Here is a 19,577-nt window from a genome sequence, read left to right as displayed (position 1 = left end):
ATCATTCACCTTCACCAGCAGGAACAGCAGCAGCATGTATACCACTGCGTAACATTTGTCACAGGCAGGCCACTCTTTGTATCACCGGCTTCAGTAACAGGCATACAGCTTACAATTTGTTACGCAAACTAAGAGATGTGATTGATACATGGCTTATACCACTTGGACTCTCCCCAGGATATGTCATTTCTGATAACGCCAACAATATAGTGCGAGCATTACAGCTCGGTGATTTCCAGCACATTCCCTGTTTTGCTCACACCATGAACTTGGTGGTGCAGAGCTTCCTACGAAATAACCGTGAGGTGCAGGAGATGCTTTCGGTGGCCCGTAAAATTTCAGGCCATTTCAGGCATTCAGCCACAGCATGTAGGAGATTACAGCAGCTCCAAGAGCAGTTTAACTTGCCTTGCCACCAACTTAAGCAAGAGGTGGTAACTAGGTGGAATTCCACCCTGTATTTGCTTCAGAGGAAGGAGGAACAGCGCAAAGCCATCCAAGCATATTGCACAAGCCATGACATTGAGAAAGGAGGGGGGATGTATTTCACTCTTGCACAGTGGGGAATCCTTTCAGTGCTGTGCAAGGTGCTGGAACCATTTGAAGTTGTGACATGTGAGGTGAGTGCAGACTCTGCTAGTTTGAGCAAAGTCATTCCTTTAATCAGACTATTGGAAAAGCAGCTAAAGAAACTGAAGGAGGAGCTGAAAGCAAGCAATTCAGCAAAGTATGTTGGCCTTGTCGATCAAGTACTTCATTTGCTTCACAATGATCCTCGAGTTATTAAGATCTTGAACTCGGATCAGTACGTTTTGGCCACTGTGCTTGATCCAAGGTTTAAGACCTACATTGAGTCTTTACTTGTAAATGAGCGAGATGTGAACTTTTGCAAGGAGCTATTGCTCAGCAAGTTGGCCGCTGAACTGGGCCTCGGCTTGACTATGTGTCCTCCTTCAATTTCTCAAGCTGCTGCTGCTCGTAAAAAATTAAATTTCCAAAAAAGAAGCAGGGAAGAAGCAGGGGGCAGACCAGAACAATTTAACATCTGGGCTGGTTTGAAGGATTTTTCTAAAAAATGTGTCACCTTGCCCATAACTACATCCAATACGAGTATAAACATGCAAAGGATGGTGGAGGATTATTTTCAAGAGGTAATTGATATGGAAATGTCAGACAGTTCCTTTCCTTATTGGGAGGAAAAGCAGGCCATTTGGAAACCCATGTACAAATTTGCTTTGCAATACCTAAGCTGCCCACCCTCCAGTGTGTACTCTGAACGAGTATTCAGTACAGCCGGGAACTTAGTCAGTGATCGCCGTAGAAGGTTACTTCCAAAAAATGTGGAGAAAATTATGTTTATAAAAATGAACTACATCTTCCACGAGGAAGGCCTTCACCATCAAAGACATCCAAGCACTGACTGTTCTCTAATGGCGGATTCAAGCGGCGATGAATTGATAGTCTGTGACGTACACACTGATGAGGGTGAGGATGAAGATCCAGATGATGACGATAACATCTTTTTAAAACTTTCTATTTAAGTCTAGGGTTCAATCTACCCCCAAAGAGGAAAGGGACTTGGGGCAATTCCATATCACGTACCATCTTGAAAGGTTGCTGTTTTGGCAATTTATCATTATGGGTAGGGTGTCATACACACACTGACCCCAAACTGCCTTTGTCCATTTCAAATAATATTGTACAGTCTATAACGGCTGATTTTTTTTGTGTTTTCTCAAACTGGAGGGGGGCCTATAGAGACAGAAACCAAACTGCCTATGACCATTTATTTACATATTTAACTATAAGTGTAGGGTGTAATATACACCCAAAGACGATGGCTGCATTGCCAATATGCATAGATGGAGAGGAAGACAATCTGGTCTGTGTGTAGAATTAATGAAGGCCTACCTACCAGGAATTAAACTGTTTTTTTAATCATTTATTATCTTTACAATTACATTACTTATCCAAGAAACAGGTGGAGCACTAAATTTGGTTATTTTAGGCCCAAAAACATTGATTTTCCAACAAAATAGCAAAACAAAACCAAAACCAAAACACGCAATGGCAGTTTTGCAAAACCAAAACCAAAACACGACGGTAATCCAGATCCAAAACCGAATACAAAACCAAAATACGGGGGTCAGTGACCATCTCTAGTAATAACACCTGTTATCAAACAAGAAAAAATAAATGTGCCAGAGGGACCACAACACAAACTGATCTCGAGTAGTGTGCAAGGTGAGCACATTTCAGGTGTTGGATTAAAACTTTTATTAACTTTATTACAGATATAGAAGTGTAATGATAAACATTTTTTATTTTCTTGTTTCATAGATACCATCGTCATATCCGATGAAAGTTCGGAGGAAGAAAAAAATGTTGCCAAGCTCAACGAATATTTTAAAGAAATGAAAGGAAATATTGCCAACATCAAGAAAAAAAGTAAAAACCTTGATAATACTTTTGATGACATGTATATGCTGTTTGCAATTGTTGTGCCACAAACCAGTAGCACCCTTTAAGTGTAATACTATTTTTTTTTCACGTGTCATATTGTACTATACAAAGTTTATCATTTATGTTTTTTACCTGCAATAAAACTGTTGCATGAACACTGTGTGGTTTATTCAGGATATTTTACAAATAATAGTTAATAAAGTTAATAAATGTTACTTTATTAGTTTAATAATTTATAAAGTTTATAAAGGTTAAATGTGAATAGATTCCCAACATAGATGCAAAGGGTAATAGCACACATGCTTTATACACGTGTAATGGTCTGCAGCCAGACAGGTGCAATACACATCTATACAAAACACAGGCCTGTGATGTGTGGATATTGCACCATGTGGGACTGGGACAGACATCAAAAATTTACATACACACGCCCCCCAGGTCGAGGAAGTATCGGAGGATTGTCGTGGATAGGATGGAAGTTTATACACAATACACAACGGAAACAAGATTGCAACGAAAATATTTAATGGTACGACCAACCAAATGAGGCGACAATCGTCCATTTGGGCAGACTTTCGACCATCGTGTCACTACACACACTGACCCGACTTTTGAACGAGCGGTCGTATGTCGGCCTATGGAGCCGATTATTGGACGAAAACCGTGTAGTGTGTACCTAGCTTAAGTCTTTATGTGAAGTGACAAAAACCTGTTTAGCCTGTATACCCAGCAGGGGGCCGCTGCATGGCTGCCTGGCGTTACTGGATCTCAGATAATGCAAGTATTAAGTTTTAGCACATAACAGAGAAAATATTGTTAGCTTTGTAAATCTATGTTTGGGTAAACAAATTGCATCCTGATTCTAAAAATAGCCTGTGAGGCGGTGTTCAAAATCGGTATAAAAAGTCCTGTCTTGTATTAAAAATTGTTCTTTCTGGCTTCATCTGACCTGCGCTTGGTACCTTCAACCAGTGTGAGCAAATAAACAACACTTGCTTCAAAGACCTGCTTGGAAACTTCTCTATTCCTGTGACCTACAGATTAGACCCAAAATCTAATCCGTTCCCAGATGTTACTGAGTTTGGACACAGCTTTTCGGTACCACCGCTCTGTCCACTACCCAGCAGCTCTGGCCAGTGTGATAGGCCAGGGAGGATCCATCCACAGCAACCCTGACCAATTGGAAGAGGTCAGAAGTACCAGCCCAGGTACACCAGGAAGGGGTACATTAGGTGCGTCAGTTACCCAGAAGAAACCCAGCACTGGATGCCGGTAAGGAGTCCAGTGGTGGCAGCGTTTTTAAGCCCCTCCTACTGTGGCAAGAGGATGCATTTGGGATATCAAAAGGGAACGGTGGCAAAGTAAGCCCAGCCAGTTCCCGGTAACAGCAGACAGGGTGGCATAGGCGGTCATCCTGTCACAGATGTATTACACAATTTTACTTACAGCTATAATAATACATTTCACTGAGCTATAAAATGTACACCTGCCTAAGCAACCCTCTCTAATACTTTGCAGATCTTTAAAGTAATATATTGCAATTACTTTAAAATTAAGAAAATACTGCCATGTTTAGCATTTGGTGACTATGTATGTGTTTCCAGATACAAGGATGTATTTGAATAAGGTTATGAGCAAAGTAACACAGATGAGATATTTGTAATACAAAATATGAATACTGGGGGACACAAACCACTTTATACATTGGTGGATCTTTATGGGGAATCTATCATTGGCAAATTTTATCTAAAACAATTGCAAATAATAACGAAAAACTATGATAGAATTTATAAGGTGGAGAAGATTTTAAAGAAAAAGACAGTCAGAGTTCGGAAATATGCACTAATTAAGTGGCAGGGTTATCCTTTAAATGTAACAGTTGGGTGGAGATGACAAACATTAGGATACGTACACTGACACTTCCTTTTTTGTACAATTGGATGATCAAAAATTCAGATACCGTCTTCTCAAACAGTGATAGTGTTTACAGATGATTATAATCCTTATAGAACTCATAAGCCTAAATGAAAGAGAAAAAAAGAAAAACAAACAAACATAGTGTAATATGTCTCAATGTAAACATTCAAAGGCAAGTCCACCACCATAAAAACAGGAGTCTTCAGTTTTTCACCGTGGCTGCCGAATGAATATGTGAAAATACACCAGTGCTCTTTCAACTGCCAAATCCCCTTAGGGTATATGATTACAAGAAAATGGGAAAAACGAACTTCTCCAGATCAGACATGTATCTCCATTCTTATATTCGTTCTCCAATACATATACTCGATCATGTAAACAGAAAAAAATAAAACCAAAAAAGGGTATCTTGTGCATAAAACTTTTCAAACTGGTTTAATCACAATAGAATTAACACTCATAAAAAACATCAGCATCTTGCATAACATATGCAGTAAACCCATACCAGAAGTCTGTGTCAATCTCAGCATGTAAGAGACCCAGGACAGATGGCTTAACCTGTTACAGCAATAGTCGTCTCAGCGTTGTTCAATCTCTCAGAACCTCTGGATATCAGGATGCAACCAGGGCATGTGTAGGTCCTTCCATTTCCAGGACATGGAAATGGAAGGACCTACACACTGCATGCTGTACCCAGAGTGGAATGGTTCAAGCATTTGTTGCCCACACTGCAAGGACGTGCAGTGGAGGCCTACAGTGTAGTGTCCTCAGAGGACTGTGCGGAATTTGATATAGTAAAAATGGCCCTCCTTAAGCGGTACACTATTACTCCAGAGACCGGGACCTTGCTAAGAACCTCCACGCTACTGTTGCAAAATCATTCTATATTTATCTTTAGTCTGTTTAACATATAAGTATTAATAAATATCTATTTAGATATGTCTTTTATGTCTGCAGATATATTATATTAGGCTTGCAATTGGTTGGGTCAAACTTAAAAGGGCGAAATGATTTCTAGTCCAATCATACATTATATAAACACATTTATCACATATGTGCATATGACTGGCTTATATGTTTTTATAAGGGAAAAAATACTCTATATCGCTATTGTCCAAGAAATATATCTATGCAATAATAAATATACGATACACACAGTTATTTTACCTTGGCTCATTGAATATGTGGAACTTTGTCCAAACCTTTGCTATCTGACATAAATATATTTGTAGGCAGTTTTCATATATATATCTATAGTTTTCATTATTCCAAAAGTAATTTGATATTGAAACTCAGCTTTATTTACAGTTATACAAGTTACAAAATAATAATATCATTATGATATTAAGTCTTCTAATTACTTATGCTTCCTTAACTGCATAACAAAAGCACAAAACACAAGACTATTTGACAAAACACTCAATAATTAATACACATAATGTATTCTTGCAAGAATATAAACAGTTATAGCTGCCTGTTAGTTGATATCATAGGGGGTTGGGAACCTTATTCCAATGCTTCAAACGACGACACGGAACAGCCCGACGACATGGAACAGCCCGACATAATAAAATCGAAGGTGTGATGCACACAGCCTCATAATACTGACAGCTTCAAAGGGAGACTTGAAACTGTTCAGACGAATGACCATCCCGGCAGTGTAGAATGACGTCAGTTTCAAGTGCCCCACTAGCATTCATGTTGTTATGCTTCTAATTTAAGAAGGCCTCGTTTGTAGAATGTTGCAAGCTTTCTAAAGAACATTGTCTACATATAGACTTGTATTATTTAATTAATTCTCTATTTGATACAGTTACACAATACAATTGCACAATATATGTAGCTAGGAAGATAGATGGGGATGAACCAGTCCAGCAACAAGTTCAACTGGTTATACCACGGAGCCTTTGCACGCAACTGATGTCAGTTGCCCACGAAATCCCTATGGCTGGACACCAGGTAAGAGACCGAGCACTGAAGTGCCTGATACAGAACTTTTTCTGGCCTGGAATTTCGGATGATGTCTGGGCCTATTGTAAGTCCTGTGATGTGTGTCAGCAGCTTGATTGCCCCTGTGGTCGTGCTCCCCTCAGGTCCTTGCCAATAGTTGGGGAACCTTTTGCGCAAGTGGCTGTGGACTTAGTATGTCCCCTGCTTTTGCCCAGTAGATTGGGGAAGAAGTACATCTTCATCATAGTGCACTGCGCTACCCGGTATCCAGAGGCTCTGACTCTGTCCGCTATCTCTGCAGAAAAGGTTCAGCTGCTCTGCTATGAAAATTTAGTAGAGTAGGATTCCCTAGTAAGATCCTAACCAATCAAGGGGCACAGTTCATGAGTGAACTGGTCCAGTATCTCTGGGCAATATGGGAATGCTACCTGCTGCACCTCCTGTTTGCTTATCGAGAATTGCTGCAGGAGTCTACCGGTAACTACCTGTTTGAACTACTATATGGCCACAGAGTCCGTGGACCTCTCGACCTGTTCCGGGAGTCTTGGGAAGGGGAGTCACCCACCCAGGATGTCTCTGTGGTGGAGTATGTGTTGAAGCTCAGGGATTGGCTATAGAATCTCATGCAGCTCGAGCAAGCTAACCTAGCGGAAGTGCAGACCATGCAGAAGACTTGGTGTGATCAGGGAGCACTTTAGAGTATTTGAGGTAGAGCAGAAGGTCCTTGTTTTGATGCCTATGCGCCAAAACAAGCTTCAAGCTGCCTTGCTGGACTGTACCCGGTCTAAAAACACCTGAGTGACATCACTTATATGGTGTCGTGTGATGGCGATGGTAGGCGGCAGCAGACCTACCATGTGAATAAGTTGAAGGCATAGCACGAGCACATGGAATCGGTAGCAGCTCTTTGCTGCTTACCGTCTGAGAAACCAGGAAATGGCCCACTACCTTACCTCCTTGCAGGTGGCAGAGGTGAAGATGGCGTAGAGGAAGTTGCCTGGATAAGCAGTTGAGTGCCCACAGGGGCAAGCAGTTTGAGGCAGTGCTCCAGCCCTTTGCGAATCAGTTCAGTAGGAAGCCCGGACTTTCTTGGTGATGCAACATGTGGACACTAGTAAGCATAAGCCAGTTAGCCAGTCCACTTACTGGGTCTTACCAGAGGCCAAGGAGTGTATTTACAGGGAGGTGTAGGAGATGCTTGACTCAGGTGTGATCCAGTCATTCTGGTATCAGCAGCAGCAGAGACAAGACTTGTCTAACGCAGCTCATGAGAACCAGAGACATCCCTGGGACAGCACCCAAGGAACCATGAAGGATCCTGGTGAAGAGAAGGAGGGTGATCCCCAGTCTCCTGGGCTTATTCCGGGTCCAAAAACCAGGAAGAAAGCCTGCGGGTAGAAGTTGGAGAGGGTAAGAACCAAGGTAGTTTCATACAACCTGAAAAGGCAGTAAGCCTTCCCAGCCAGATGCAATTCTTTAACAAAGAATTGAATAAACCCGAACCAACTGAGAGTCTGGAAGATCCAGGTTTCCAAAATGCAGTGTTAAAGAAGCCACCAGCTGAGAATAATGGTGGTAAGCAAGTGGATTCTAAGCTGATGTTGCCAAGTTTGGTTGCAAAGTCAACTTGAAAGGAAAGCAGCAAGCCTAGAGGGCAAAATTGTATTATGGACAGTATCTTACAGATAGTACTTTCCATGAACCATGGAGAAGTGATGGCTGGTAATAATGAATGTATAGCCCAAGAAATAGATGCAAATGATGTGGCCTTACCCGAGTCCGATGAAAGTGAGGGTGATGTGGAGGCAGTCCAAGAACAAATCCAATACCTTAATTCTGAAGTGAACAGGTTAAAGCGACATATTGCTGCAAAGAAGAGGAAATGAAATAATGCTTGCAGCATAGACCAGGCAGGTTTTACTACAGAAATTGAAATCTTGGAGAAAATAAAACGCCTGACAACTCTGCGAAGACAATTATGTGATTACAACTTCGCGAATGGTGAAGAACAAGCATCTGAACTGTTACTGGTGAATTTGCCAGCCTCTGTCAGCATGTATTCTAGTGGTGAGTCTTTATATAATCATATTCACTCCCTGGAGAACGAGCCACCGATGAAGGGACATCCGGTGTCTGGTAAGAAGGCAGGGGGGTGTGTAGCTTCGGCGGCAAGTGGTGCTGCCGGATCAGCACCCTCGTCCCCAGTCTCAGTCCGTACTACATCGGAACAACCGGCCCGTGGTACCCTGATGGTGGACACTACATCTACTGTAAGCGCGGCAGGGAGGGGTCTAACCCAGCATTTATGGACTCTATTGCGGGACAGTTGTTTGTTCCAGGGCAGTGTGGTGTCCAGGCCAGCCCTGAGAGCGAGATAGGTAATGTAGCAATGGTTACCGGAAGTAACTATGACGTACTTCCGGATTCTCGTAATAGTAATATTTCTAGCAAATCTTTTTCTTTTTGTCACTCACCGGACCGTGAGTGCCTCTGTGCTGGTGCGTGGTTCTCTAGCCTTCCTGCCGGTGCCTGTCCTGAGCCGCGGCCATCCGCCATCTTGATGGACTGCGCATGCGCAGCATCCAGAACTCTTATGACCTTTGCTTTTAATCTAATTGGTGGATCAGGCACCTCTCCCTATTTAAGGCACCTGTGCTCATTATATCGTTGCCTGATCTTGAGTCTCATTCCCTGTGAGTCTCTGAAGGTGTCTCCAGTGTCCTGCTAGTGTCTTCAGCTTCCTGCTGATTACCTGCTCTACTCATCGGTGGTTCCCACACCCGCTACTGATTCCTGTATCCTGCTCATGTCCTCAGCTGGCTGCTGGATTACCTGCTCTGCTCACCTGCGGTTCCCATACCCGCTACAGCTGTTCAGCGCTCCTGCTATGCCTGCATATCCTCGTTGGACAAGCTTCTCTACTCATCAGCGGTATGCTTACTTGTTATTGACTATCAGCTGTTACCTTGCATATCCGCTTAGGACAAGCTTCTCTACTCAGCAGCGGTATCCATACCCGCTATAGACTATTAGTTGTTACGCTGCATATCTGTTTGAAACAAGCTTCTCTACTCATCAGCGGTATGCTTACTTGTTATTGACTATCAGTTATTATCCCGCATATCCGCTTTGTACAAGCCTCTCTACTCAGCAGCGGTATACATACCGTCATAGACTATTAGCTGTAAACGCTGCATATCTGTTTGGAACAAGTTCCTCTGTGCTCATTGTCTTCATACAGTTATTGACTCTTTTCATGCCTCCACTTATCCGCACCTGAACAAGTCCTCACTTACTCGCAGTGGTACAACTTGCTATCCGCAGACCACTGACACCTTCTCTACTTACCTGCACCTGGACAAGTCTTCCCTTCACAGCAGTGGTACAACTTGCTATCCGCACACCACTGACTCTCCCGTTACCTTCCTTCCCCTGCTCACGTCCACCCTGGTCTCCGTGGTTAAAACCTGCCTTTCCACTATAGCTGCAAGTCGCTGACTCATCTACCCATATAGCTGCAAGTCGCTGACTCATCTACCAGTATAGCTGCAAGTCACTGACTATCATCAACTCCATTGGCATCCTCTCTCCATCTGCTGTTATATACGTTCCACTATTCACCCTACTGCCAGAGGACCACTGTGCAAACTCCGCCCCTCTGGTAAGCATAGTCAACTGGTGAATCCTGGGCAGAACTCCTAGTGCCTGTGACACTTTTGTGATACTGTCACGCGCCGGGTGATCGGGCACTACACCCGACACCCGTCAGACTTACCTGCCTCCTACGCTCCGCTCTGTCCTGGGCGCCACCATCTTGAATCCGGGTCTGTGCATGCGCAGACCCACCGGCTGTATTAAACCCTCTCCCCCTCTCTCATTGATGGATGGTTGTGGCGCCCAGTTTAAAAGGCCCCTCCTCTCTACCTATGGTGCCTGTTCTTTGAGTCACCCTCTGGTGATAGAAGTGGCTTCCCTGTGTGTCCTGTCTATACTCTGGTCTGCAGAGCTGACACTCCACCTGCTGCAACTACCATACTCGTCTGCAGAGTTGACGCTCCACGTAGGGCATCTACCATACTCCTGTCTGCAGAGCTGACACTCCACCTCCTGCATCTACCATACTGTTTACTGCAGGGCTGACGCTCCACCTGCTGCAACTACCATGCTCTTGTCTGCAGAGCTGACACTCCACCTGCTGCAACTACCATAATGTTGTCTGCAGAGCTGATACTCCACCTGCTACTTTTACTACACCGTGGTCTGCAGACTGACGCTCCACCTGCTGCATCTTCCATATTCTGTTACTGCAGAGCTCATGCTCCATTTCTTGTTTCTGGGTGTCTACCTAGCTTCCTGGACCGCTGACTAGTCAAGCTAGGTAGACACCCAGGAACAGGAGATGGAGCGTGAGCTCTGCAGTAAAAGAATATGGAAGATGCAGCAGGTCCTACGGTCCTTTCTCCTGTAGCCTTCCCAAGGGCTTCCGTTCAGTACTTCTAGTGGGGGCTGCGACCTGCGAGGCAGATGCAGCGAAGACCATACTGCTTGGCGGCAGTTCCTGGTGAACACCATCTCCTCATTAGACTTCGCGCCCTGCTTGAGTAGTGCAAAACTTTACGAACCCTAGGATTCGCTTCATTAGCTTGATACCTCGTGTGGAACCGTGACAGATACCTGTGATTAACCCAGCAATAGTGTGTACTGTTGGAAAACAACTGCAAGCCCCTGGGCAGAAAAAGGATTCGGCCAGTTCAAGAGCGCGAAGAGTAACCTAGGAACGGTTACTGGAGATGTTCATGATGCACTTCCGGTTGTTCGCATTATACCTAATAATCCTTTTTCTTGTGTAGGATCGGGGATTAACCCAGCAGTAAGGAACACTGTTGTAGAGCAATTGCAGGCTCCCGGGCAGTGCGAGGCTTCGGTCATCCTGGGAAGCGCAGCTTGTAACTGGGCAATGACTTACGGTTTTTGCCGTGACCTAGTTTCAGTTACATGCAATGTTTATAGTTGTGTACTGTTTTCCAAGCAGAATGGTGGAAATCAAGATAATGAGATAGACAGATCTACCTTGTCTCCAGTTCAGTCAGGGATGATTGAGCCTATTTATGGTCCTATAAAATTAACTGAGAAAGCGAGAACGACTGTGGTTGCCATGTAAATGGCAATCAGTAACGCCCCTAGTGTGCTGGCTTCTTTTTGTGAGGCAAAAGGTAATAAGCCAGGAGAGGGGCAAAAGAACCCTAGTACTAAACTTACTCCTAGTTCCCTGGGTGTAGAGACAGTATCCCTAGAGACAGGTGCAAGGGAAATGACACCGGTAGCTCCAGCCACCAGTCCCTGGTGTCATTTCATATGCTTGTGCAGTGACTGGCCAGGCAAAAAAATACGGTAGATGCTCCACATCAGACATAAAGTATGTAGGTAAAGATTCTCCTCCACCAAATAGGTCTGAATTTTTAGATGCTTTCTTTGCTGCATTTGGTTTCAGTGACCCAGATTTATATGCATGTATTCACCCTTCGGGGTCTAATGAGTTTGACATTAGTGTTATGTCCCGATATGGTCTCCAATCCTTTTGGTCGGGTTGGTCTAAAAATAAAGACACCCCCATTTGATAAATTATAGGGCAATCCCGATTACATGGTAGGAAAGGGTAAAAATTACAATATTAGTGCGCAATGAGTAACTGCCTGAGGCAGATCTAACATTTTGGTTAAAGAGATAAACAGATATGATAACGCCTTTGCAGAAGGTTCCGGACCTGATTCGGCATGTCTGGGGTGGTGGGTGGTCTACCACAGTGAAATTGAGAAGCATGGAGGCTGGCCCTGCGCATATTCCATCCTCGGCTTCACTGGCCGAGATCGCATTCAGTGTTTCTATCCTGACTAGCTGAGGATGTGCCATGGCTGTGGGGACTTTCGCCACTTCAGCATGAACTGTCCAGTGATTAAGTGTGGGCATTGTTAAGGTCTGGGACATGATACGAAGCAGTGCAAGATCATTAATTGCAATATCTGTGGTGTAATAGGGCACCCCTTTAGTTGTTGTCCCCAGGCTTTCCACAATAAGGGTCAGGTACCAGACAGTGAACTGGTTCGGGTTGTGGAGTTAGTGGATACAGAGGCAAGTACATCCATTGTTCAATCGGCACTCTGTGCCAAGGAAGGTGCAGTCAGAAACTGTGGTGGAGAAGGTAGCAGAGGAGCCATTCATAGTCCAGAGAAATAAAGGTAAAAAAAGGGGGTGTAGGGGGTTTGGAGAAAGGAGAATTGACTTTGGAAAAAAGATTAATTTTTCTTTCAAGTGATGAGGAAAGGGATGCGGTGACAAATGAGGAAGGCAGTTTAGAGTTTAGACCAAAGGTAATGAGAAGGTGGAGATACACATACTGTTTCTTACTGGAAAGGCATCCAGTCTGTTTTAAAATTCTGATAGTAAGGGGCATGGCTTGGCAGCTGAGCTGAATAGCTGCAGTGATATTGAGCTCTTGCTCCTGCATACTTACCATATTTCCACCCACCTAAGACACATTTGCACCCTCAGGACCCCCACAACATTGCAGGCCCACAGGGGAAAAAATTGGAGCATTGTATGAATTTGAATTATACTGTGGAGCTGTGTCTAAATTGCAAAGTAACAGTCCCTCCTTTCCCTATCTCAATGGGCACTTACCTGGTGTGGTGACAGGTATAAGTAGCTCTAACTTGTAGCTTTACATCAGTTGTCAATCATGGATCAGTTTAAAGATCAGGAGCATCCCAGTTTTAGTACTGGCAGTATTAGTACTTTTTCAACAGAGAACAGAAAGTGTATGAAAGCGCACTCCAAATCAAACACTGTTTGTCAATCTCAAAAAAGACATCAGCTCTTGATGTGAGGGTTAAAGGAATAGTTAATGATGAATGTGGTCATTTGTCTAAAAGAATTAAAATAGATAGCATTGCTTACACCACCCATAGTGAGAAAAGACTCAGACTATGAGTTTGTGCTAGTAGCGGTATTGCTACTGTTCTTACACTTACTAGAATGCCCATTGCAAAAGTGAGTGTCCAACAGTCATGCATCTTTTGTAACTTCTCATACACCACCTTCTCACTCTGTGGTCTGTCACCTCCAAAACAGCCACATCAGTGCATGAAAAGAACACTGGGCATGAAGAACAAATTGGACATTCACAGAATCCTCAGGTGAGTCTACGGGAGTCCATGAGTGCTATGTGTGAGTCCGACATTTCAGATTCTGATACTATAATTATAGAGTATCATCCTTCCAAAATGTATCAACCATTTGGAAATGTGAGAATCAGTAGTAATGATGACGATTTAGATATAGAAATTGAGGATTTTCTACTTTGGAAGTTGCTAATGTGCAACAGGATGGGGGGATAATTGTGGATCTGAACATTATAAATGTGTTGTACATGAACAAGATAATGTGCATGATGTTGATTGTGTCTAGCTAAGGCAGCCACCAGTTGTACCACCTCATGCTCCTGATAAGTGCATTGTCATGCCTGGGCAAAAGACTTAAAAATCTACCTCTTGCCTGTGGAAATATTTATATACCAACCCAGACAAAACTTGTCAAGACATCTGTAACTTTTGTAATCCCACAAAAAGAAGAGGTAGGAGCGTTGGTCATCTAGGCACCTCCTCCCTGCTAAGTCATTTCCAGTGAGTTCATTCAAGTGGTTTATCAAAAGCATGAAAATCATGGATAGTAACAAGCAGTCCAGCATCAGCTACCAGCCGAATGGATAGATACCTCAGGCAATCTTCAACTTCAACACCTTCATCAGTAAAATTCCTCATTATTTGTACATATTCCGGTATCCAATTTGCAAATGTTAACTGACTCCCCTAATGCACTCCATGATACCCAAGAAGAATCTTTGCGCACTAAGATTGCTGCTACTGGAAGTGAAACTTCTATACATAGCACAGTTTGAACCAACAATTGTTTGTGAAACAATTGTTTACAAGAGGAGCCAAGTATAACAGCCAGCATCTTATTGCACATCGGATCACTAAAGTCATGACAGCTATGTGAGCATTGGATGTACGTCCAATTTCTGCCATAAATGTATCAGGTTTTAGCAGATTAGCTGAGGTCATGTGTCTACTTTACCAAATTCCATCTCAATTCCATTTCTCCCGAATAGTCATTCTTCAGCTGCATCAAGATTTTAAACATAAAGTCATTCAGTCCCTAGAAAATGACATTGTACCAGCTGTCCACTTAACTACAGATATGTGGACAAGTGGTATTGGTCAAACAAAAGACTACATGATCGTGACAGCTCACTGGGTAGGTGTATCACCTTCAGTAACAGCAGCACCTCCATAATGTAGTGCTAGCTTACAATGCCAGGTCATTGACAGGCAAGCTACACTCTGCATCGCTGGCTCCACAAAGAAAAATACCAGTGTCGATCTATTGGAAAAACTCAGCAAAATAGCTTATCCTGCCAATACTCTCCTCAGAATTTCTCACTGCCAATAAAGGAGCGAACATAGTGAACTTGATTCGTGCTCGGCCTTACTGCCATTTGCATAGCATATCTTGAAATAGTTCTGCGCATGCCCAGAGACGGGCCTTATGCCATTGAATGCTATTTATGTCTGTACACAAATGACACTTGTGACTGCCTACAACTTGATAGAAGGAAGTTGGGAGGGAAAAAAATAATGTAGGCCCTAAACAATAAGGGAATTTCAACACAGATGCGGTCTATTTAAGTCCTGGATTTCTCGTAAGTGTGCTTGGTTTCACCAATATCATTTGCACCCACTTCAGGGCAGATGTAAATGCTAAATGATGGTGAATCCTGACACGACATAGCCTTTGCTTTTAAAGTTACATGTATGAGTGCCAGTAGCTATCACAGAACAACTGTATGCAACTAAGATAGACGTATGTAGATAGATCAGTGCGTAACTAGACATTTTAGTGCCCTGGGCGAAACAGGGCACCGGCGCCCCCCCATCTAAGTGGGAGTGGCATTTTACAAGTGGGTGTGGCCAACCTAATGTGTGCGTGTGGCTAGCACTTTACTGAAAAAATTCGTATATATATATATATATATATATATATACATACACACACATATACACACAGTGGTGGGATTCCAATAAATTAACAACCGGCTCTCTGCCCTAATGAGCATTTAAAGTATGCCAAAAATATATAGAGATAGGTATTTAATATTTTATGCACTTAATTACATAAACTGTAGTGGGCATGAATTTAAGGGGGGGTTGAAATCCTTTTAATATTATGAATATGAGACCGAGAATATTATGAATATGAGAGCGAGACACCAATACAAGGCACACACTAAAAACATTAATTGATATACAGTTCTCCCAACACTTTCTGAGCTCTGTGAAACATCGCAACACAACTACAACCATCCAAAATCATATTAACCGCTCAGTCAAAATATCCAGAGCAAACCATCTATTCAGAAATTTTGCTGAATTCTTTTTAAAGTGTTACACTGGAAAATGAGAGAGAGAGAGAGCTTTTCAATTCAAATTGTTTAGTTAGTGTACATTATAGTTTGCAGACAATATAAAAGCATAATGTACTGTATTTTATATGTGCGCTTTACATAGATAAAAAAGGTGATATGGCATTTGACCAAAAAAAGTTAAAATGGCGCCAATGAAAATCCATCTTTTAGCTTTGGAATATTTTCCATTCTACTATAACTTTACAGTGGAATCCACCAACCAAAAACACATGTTCCTCGATCATTCCTTAACACTGATATGTAATTCCATCCCTCTCACATAGTCATGTGCAAATGGTGTGATTATCATACAGAGTGATCCTAGCACCTTGACAACTGAGCTATGCATCATAGACCAATATATTAACTGACACCTGAAAAATGTTGGTAACTTTAAAAATGAGACACCTTAATAAAGCATTGTCATGTTGTGAAATATTTTGAGGGAAATCTCTGTGCCATAATCACATAGGCTCCACATCATGGGTGAGGAGAGAGAGAGATTTAACAGTAACTTACAAGAGTCTGTTGCTTCTGCCCATAACTTCCGCAGTGGAACTGACAGGAAGTTCGCATTTGGAACGCACATGCGTTCCACTACGGAACTTATGGGCAGAAGCATCAGACTCTTGTAAGTTACTATCTCTCTCTCTCTCTCTCTCTTCAGCCCTTAAGCGGAACTTAAGGGCTGAAGGTATGGAGGCAGGTAGTGGGCGACTGCTGCGCCCCTTTGGCCGTGCGACCTGGGCGACAGCACCGCCTGCACCACCCTCGTTACGGCCCTGAGATAGATTTATTACAACTGGATGAATTTCAACACATACAATGCTTTGCACACACAATAAACTTGGTGCCCTCAGTGTCTGGTTAGTCTTCTGTCCATACTCCTATTAGATAGATTAGTGTAATTTATTCCTTCACTACAGTTGTGTTTCAAAACATCATCTATCTTGGTAATTCAGTTCTCTATTCAAAGATTCTCTCATATTCAAATTTATTTTCAACTGACACAAATCTTCACAGATGCAAACAGTTCCTTGTGAGCAAGCTGTCGGCTCAAGTCGCACATCAAACTTCCCCTGGTACAGCTTCTCCTAAGAATGCAAATGCCAGAGAAAATCTTTCCTTTTCAAATAACCACACTGATGATGAATCAATACACCTCACCAATGTGAAAGATAATTATGACATCTGGTCAGGCTTAAAAGAAATGCCCAAATATTTTGACACCTCTACCATGTCTCAATCTGATATACTTTGCATAAGTAGAATGGTAGAGGATTACTTTAATGATAATGTACAAATTAGCTTCTAGGACAGTACATTTGAATTTTGGAAGAAAGTGAAAGAATTTGGAGACCCTTGCACAAACTAGCAATGATGTACTTAAGCTGATCACCTTCTAGTGTGTACTCTGAAAGAGTGTTTAGCATAGCCAGGACCATTGTGAGTGATCGTCATAGTAGGCTACTTCCCAAAAATGTTGAAAAATTGGTGTTTATCAAAATGAACTACAAATTGTATGAGGAAAACCATTGTTTCTGCCAATTACAAACTGAGGGCCTGATTCATTGAGGAACGTAAAATAAACGCATTGAGTGTGTTTTTAAAAAAGCACATATAGCAGGCATATGCACGTCCGTATTCAACAAGGAGCGGATCTGAAGATATGTCTATTGATTAATACAGGTATAGGTCCGTTCTTCTCCAACAGACAATACACTGCAAGATAGGTCCAATACATATGTGGAAAATCAAGTCACAAATGAATGCACAGAAAAAGAAGAAAACTTTTCAATTAATGTTACCTGTATATAACATAGGGCCTGATTCATTAAGGAAAATACACATTTTTTTACTTAAGTTTTCTCCTGGACAAAGCCATGTTACAATGCAAAGGGTGAAAATTATTTTTTTATTCTGCACATAAAGTTAAATACTGACTTTTTTTCTCTAGATCAACTTTAAATTTTAGTGTACAAATAAGCTCTCAAGTATTTGTGTGCTACATGGAAAAACAGCCAGTATTTAGCTTATGTACAAAAAAAAAAAACTTATTTGCACCCCTTGCTTTGCAACATGGTTTTGTCCAGAAAACTTAAGTAAGAAAACTTACTTAATTTCTTGCTTAAATTCCTTAATGAATCAGGGCCATAGTCATTAATGACAAAACATTAATCAATTTTACAAGTGGGTTTTTTTAGTTTTTTTAAAATACATTTCCGTTTTTTTAAAATATATTTATTTAAATTAATAATAACGTCTACTGTAGATAAAATACATTTTTACAGTTGCTACTGGTTGCAAACACATGTTCTAGCTTGCATACACAGCCATCATCACTCTTAATCGGCAATGTAGCTGGTGCAAGTTATACAACTGAAAATCACGAACCTTAGAGATGCTTAAAGCTTGAATCGGATACTGCTGTCTGCACTTGCACTTGGCACGCTTGCCAAGTCTACATTCCCATACTACTCCTGAAATAGTGGACTGCAGTGAGGGTCCTTCACGCTTGAAAATGAATTTGACGTTGCTGTGTTCTCTGGTGTATGGTTCATTTCTGGGCCTGCACAGAGTGATTTTACACAAAATACGGCACTTATTACCATTTATTTGCCTTAATGATTCAGGCCCAGAATCTCTAACTCTGGATTTCAGTGGGGATGTACTAATATTGTGTGATGATGATATTGACATCAGTGATGAGGATGATGATAAGGGGCGATGAAATTGTCAACATTAAGGAAGATGACCACTGCTATCCATTAGCATAATTGTTAAAATCCCTATATTTTCTACTGTTCAATGAGCAACAACCAAAATGTTTTTTTTTGTGAGGGGCCATTAACAAATCAAGCATTTCAGCCAAAAAGTGGCATTCCCTGTTGCTAAAATGCTTGGTTTTGTTAAACTATGCTTGTGTTTTTGAATATGCAACATAAATTACTTTTGATGCCCCTGATAGCCATCTAATAAGCATTTATTCATGCCACTAATATACCTTTGCAATGTGTAACTTATGCAGTGTAACTATTAAAATAACAAATACTCCCATTATATTTGTCTCATAATTTCACTTCACGGTGCAGCCCACCTTGGTCCATCATCTTTTCTAAAATGTCTATTAATGCTGTTGCTAATGAGCTTTTATTACTGCCGCTGATCTATCTCTCCAATGTGTCACACATGCTGTCTACCAAATTAGTTTATTGTCTTTTTCCAGTCATTTCATTTTTTGGGTGCAGCCCACCTTGGTCTATCTTCTTTTCTAAAATGTCTATTGATGACACGGCTATCCATCGAATGATCTTTTATTACAGCTGCTGATCTACCTCTCCAATGTGTCACACATGCTGTCTAGCAAATTAGTTTATTGTCTTTTTTATTATTATTTATTATTAGAATTTATTTATAGGGCGCCACTAGGTATCCGTAGCGCCGTACACGGACAGACAGAAACACGGTACAGGGTGAGACAGCACGGAACAGTTAACAAAAAGCACAGTAACTCGAAAGCTCAAAGTACAGCTAGATGAAAGGTGAGAGCCCCCAAGGGTAGAGAGAGGGGTAGAAGGGCCTCACGGAAGAGACAAGGAGCTGGAGAGCAGAGTTAAGGTGGTGGAGAACAGGAGGAGAGGAGGCCCTGCTCGAAGGAGCGTACAATCTAAGGGGAGGGTAGGACGGACAGAGACGCAAGGGTAGGAGGAGGAAAGGGGGAGAGCGG

The sequence above is a fragment of the Mixophyes fleayi genome, chromosome 10 (assembly GCF_038048845.1).
Source record: "Mixophyes fleayi isolate aMixFle1 chromosome 10, aMixFle1.hap1, whole genome shotgun sequence".
Taxonomy (NCBI): domain Eukaryota; kingdom Metazoa; phylum Chordata; class Amphibia; order Anura; family Limnodynastidae; genus Mixophyes; species Mixophyes fleayi.
This window is presented reverse-complemented; position numbering follows the sequence as displayed.